The sequence below is a fragment of the Ruditapes philippinarum genome, unplaced genomic scaffold, assembly GCF_026571515.1.
Source record: "Ruditapes philippinarum isolate M1 unplaced genomic scaffold, ASM2657151v2 ctg6809_1_1_1_1, whole genome shotgun sequence".
NCBI lineage: Eukaryota > Metazoa > Mollusca > Bivalvia > Venerida > Veneridae > Ruditapes > Ruditapes philippinarum.
This window is the reverse complement of record NW_026863203.1, coordinates 832-5,284: the sequence shown is the minus strand read 5'-3', so window position 1 is coordinate 5,284 and position 4,453 is coordinate 832. Positions and strand designations below refer to the sequence as shown.

At 35.4% G+C, this 4,453-nt stretch overlaps 1 long non-coding RNA gene across 1 annotated transcript; it reads right to left on the bottom strand.

Annotated features, from left to right (window-relative positions):
- Positions 1–2,064: 2,064 nt before the first annotated feature.
- LOC132721457 (uncharacterized) lies at positions 2,065–3,894 on the bottom strand. Its single transcript, XR_009624462.1, has 3 exons — positions 3,825–3,894; positions 3,143–3,306; positions 2,065–2,600 (listed from the first exon to the last, which is right to left on the bottom strand). It is a non-coding gene; the product is annotated as an uncharacterized LOC132721457 (long non-coding RNA).
- Between the last annotated feature and the right edge of the window lie 559 nt (positions 3,895–4,453).

Below are 4,453 nucleotides of genomic sequence, written 5' to 3'. Positions count from 1 at the left end.
ATATACGTGAAACAACGCACTTTCGACCCCCCCCCCCCCTTTTTTGGGGCCTCAAATAGTGACAAAATGTCCTATTTGGGCCCTTAACATAAGTTTTGGTTTGAGAAATGTTGCTAAAAAAATTGAGCACTTTTTCGGCGCCGCCCCCCATCCAAAAGATACATCAGGGGGTTGCCAGAAGGGGGATGTGCCAACCAACGCTGAAAAGCTTTTGACTCTATCTCAATCCCTTGAGAAGTTGTAGCACTTTGAAATAAATATTGATGGAAAAAATCGAGGCAAAATAGTGATTTTTGGCAATTTTGAGATGTTCCCTCGTTGCCATGGTAACAGGAAATTTAAGACTGAGCATGTCGTTACAAAGGCAATGGTCCAGTCAACATTTGTGCCAAGTTTGATTAGTATTGAAGCATTTTTCATAGTTTCATAGCAGTTTGAACTTGTAACAGGAGGCTTTTCAGTGAAAATGGCCATTTTTCACAATATGCTCATGGGGGAAAGGGTTAATGTATAAGAGAGTGAGATATCAACATGAAACTTTGTAGGTAGATAGATCTCATTGAGTAAGTTTGCAGTGCACAAGAACTGTAACACTGTCTTGCCTACTTTTGGAGTTATTGCCCTTTGTTCATTTTGACACTTTGAACTTTGTCTGGGACATTACTCTAAAATTATAAGAGATATTAACATGAAACTTTGTAGATAGATAGGTCTCATTGGGTGGAAGTGCAGTGCTTAAGAATCATTACTCTGCCTTGCCTTATTTTGAAGTAATTGCCCTTTGTTTATTTTACTTTTTGACTTTTGTCCTGGACATTACTTTTAAAACTATTAGAGATATCAACATGAAACTTTGTAGGTAGCTAGATGTAATTGGATAGAACTGCAACACTTAAAGAACCTAAACAAAGCCTGGTCTAATTTTGGAGTTATTGCCCTTTGTTCATTTTTTTTATACTTTCCTGTGTCCAGAACCTTCTCGGGGAGCATCACCCGGTTCAACCGGTTCTTGTTGAGTTACATGTGACACAAGTTGAAAACTGCAAAATTTTACCAAGTCAAGGACAATAACTCTAAAAATCCTAAATAATTCCAGACGAAAATACCCAGATGCGCAACTACACATGCTGATCAACATTCCTGTAAAGTTTCATGACTCTAAGTCAAATACTTTTTGAGTTACATGCGACACAAGTTGAAAATTGCAAAATTTTACTATGTCAAGGGCCATAGCTCTCAAAATACTAAATCCAGACGAAAATACCCAGGTGCACAACTACACATAATGTTCAACATTCCTGTAAAGTTTCATTGCTCTAGGTCAAATACTTCCTGAGTAGCATGCGACACAAGTTGAAAATTGCAAAAATTCAATGGCAGTTACTCTGAAAATACTAAAAATATCCAGATGAAAATACCAAGGTGAACAACTACACTTGCTGATCAACATTACAGTAAAGTTTCATGACTCTAGGTGAAATACGGACGGACGGACAAGGGTAAATTTAAATGCCCGCCACTAAAGTGGGGGCACAAAAATAAATATTTTATCGGCCCACCTAACCTATCTAAACTGGAATGGGATGAGGGAGTAAATACAAAGATAATTTTAAGGCTTGCCTTGTTTGATTGAACAAGGATTTTATATAAAATGCCCCTATGTCATTGGTCTAATAAACTAGATTGGACTACAAACAATTCATGGACTAATAACAACTTGATCTCCGCGAGTCGGATGTGTTGCCTTGTTAAACAATATAGTTTAGGAGAAATGGCCAAGACAAAAATAAAATATGAAAATTAACACAGGGCAATAAAGTTAAAGCCACTTATAGCAAATAACAAGCCAAGCCAAAATTTAGACATTTAACCTTGAAGGTCAAGGTCAATTATGAATGAAGGCCAAGGTTAGACAATACACCAAGAACTTTAAAAGTTATGAACAAGGTTCAAGTTTGCAGAAGGCAACAGCAGCAACCTCTATTTCTTTTTTCAAAAAAAAAAAAAAAAAAAAAAAAAAAAAAAAAGCTGAGCTAAAGTGAATGACACATAGTACATGTATATCAAAAGATAAAATTGAAAAATACTTTTAACTTTGTTACTACATTAAAGCTCATAGCAGCACTTATAGTTTAATAGATTGGATAATATTTTGCACTTGTATAAAAAGTAGTCATTTTTCTGACAAAATATTAAAAACAGACCTTGAGTCATGACAAATGAATCAAGAGAATTTTTTCGAAACAAGGTAGATACAGTGCCATATCTTAAAAGATATTTCATAAAACTATCATGAATACCAGGTGTTCAATGTCAGCTTAAATATGTTTGAATAGTTGGGCAATCAGTGTAACACACTATTTTATCATTCTTTTCCATAAAAAGTCAATCATATCTTGATTTATGTTCCTCATGAATGGCTCGGGTAGGCTTCGGGCTAACTTGGGCCAAATATTTTGAAAGTCTGTGGGGTCATCTTCCTCTAACTTTCTACTTTATATATCCCCTCCATGTCACTAATTCTCAGAGTTATAGCATCATGAGAAAATGGTATAATGATACTTTTTCTTCTTCTTTAATTCATCCAGACTCGCTGAAGTCTGAAATGAGAAATTAACAAGGCTGTTATAACAAACATCATAAGTGTATACAATTCTCAAAATGCATTACATGTAATTATGTCCTCAAAATTTATAAGTCAGGTTATTCAGAGACTGCAAAATCTCTTTTGATTGAAATTAATATTATTATAGGCAATATAAATGCATAGTGATCACACTTTCAATAAAAATATCTTATAATTCATAGAGGCAGGAACATTCAATACTAAGATATGCAGCATTTATATTCATATGCAAAAATGAAAAAAACAAATGTTGAGAATCTATATGCCCAAAGAAGACAAAGCACAACATTTTATTTAGGTTTTGCCTCTTTATATGTTTGAAGAACTGAAATCTTTCTATTGAAATAAACAAAGAAACATGCTACATCCATATTAGACTCAGTACAGAGTACATCTATGTTGAACATTATTATAGTTCCAAACAATTCACTTTTATTAACACAAACTGGACACTGTTTTTCTTTCATTCTGTAAAATTGTGAAACATTACATGTTGGAGTTTTGTAAGTAGCATACCTAACAGACCCCCCTTGTTGGTGATGTATGGTCTATTTGCATGTATATTATAATCTATGGCTGCAAGAAGATTGTGCATCCTATAAACAGGTGGTGTGTTAGCAAATCTTTTGGTACAATACATCAAGATGAGCTGGTGAAACCCCTCCATGCCAGCTGTACTTCTAAGAATGAATACAAATAATGGAAAGATATTTTCATTTAAATGATTTTAGTAAGGAAAAATCCTTTAACATTAACAAATTCATATGCTAGTTATAATCTCTGTATGTAAATAATTATCTTTGAAAAGATTTTACACAGCTCTTATCCTTATATTGATAAGTGCAATAAAGGTGCCAATTAATTTATACATAATGGTTGTAGGGTCCATTTGCGTTAACATATAAAGGTGCTGTAAACATTGAAACATTCTATAATCAATAGACATATGAGCTTTGTATTTAATCAGGACATATACTCCTTTCCAGTTAGGAAAAAATCCTTTTAAAAATTTCACTCCAAACTGCTAGCATATCTTAGCAAAGATAGACATATCTCCTTTGCAGAATTAATGGTTCCAACATTGGAGCCATTGGCTTCAACTTTTTTGATTGGCCAATCTGGTGGTGCAAACTAAAATTGCTCCTGGGGGAACCCTGTCAATATAAATTTCTTTTATTGTACCTGATGAGAAACATACCTGCAGTTGAGATATCATGTCATCTTATTCAGAACACCAGCCAGATCTTTCAGACTATGTGCATCTTATTATACCCCCGCACAACAAAGTTGTAAGGGGGGTATACTGGAATCAGCTTGTCCGTCCGTCCGGCTGTCCGTCCGGCCGTCCGTCCGGCCGTCGGTTTTTTTTTCATTTCCGCCCTTAACTTAAAAATTCCTTTGACCCACAGTCTTCATATTTGGGCATGGTAGTTAGTCATGATTAGTAGATGACCCCTATTGATTGAGGTCACCAGGTCAAAGGTCAAGGTTCACAGGGCCTTGACTTTAAAAAAAGCTTGTCCGCCAATAACTTAAGATTCCTTTGACCTACAGTCGTCATATTTTGGCATGGAGGTTAGTCATGATTAGTAAATGATCCCTATTGATTTTTGAGGTCACTAGGTCAAAGGTCAAGGTCACAGGGCCTTGACTTCAAAAAAGCTTGTCCCGCCTTATAACTTAAGATTCCTTTGACCCACAGTCTTCATATTTGGCATGGAGGTACGTCATGATTAGTAGATGACCCCTATTGACTTTGAGGTCACCAGGTCAAAGGTCAAGGTCACAGGGGCCTTGACTTCAAAAAGCATGTCGGCCCAATAACTT